Consider the following 347-nt stretch of genomic DNA (forward strand, 5'->3'; position numbering starts at 1 on the left):
TAAACAGTAGATAATACGGCCTCATGCTAACAGCTAGCAGCTTAAACAGTAGATAATACGGCCTCATGCTAACAGCTAGCAGCTTAAACCGTAGATAATACGGCCTCATGCTAACAGCTAGCAACTTAAACAGTAAATAATATGGCTGCATGCTAACAGCTAGCAGCTTAAACAGTAAATAATATGGCCTCATTCTATCAGCTAACAGCTTAAACAGTAGATAATACGGCCTCATGCTAACATCTAATAGCTTAAACAGTTGATAATATGGCTGCATGCTAACAGCTAGCAGCTTAAACTGTAGATAATACGGCCTCATGCTAACTGCTAGCAACTTAAACAGTAGA

At 39.2% G+C, this 347-nt stretch overlaps 1 protein-coding gene across 1 annotated transcript in view; it reads right to left on the bottom strand.

Moving 5' to 3' along the window:
- The window catches only part of LOC119429003 (lymphocyte function-associated antigen 3), a gene marked incomplete in the record, with an annotated part of 6,092 nt that overhangs the window by 1,600 nt on the left and 4,145 nt on the right, over positions 1-347 (bottom strand).

Source organism: Nematolebias whitei, chromosome 23 (genome assembly GCF_014905685.2).
Source record: "Nematolebias whitei isolate Nwh7 chromosome 23, NemWhi1, whole genome shotgun sequence".
Taxonomy (NCBI): domain Eukaryota; kingdom Metazoa; phylum Chordata; class Actinopteri; order Cyprinodontiformes; family Rivulidae; genus Nematolebias; species Nematolebias whitei.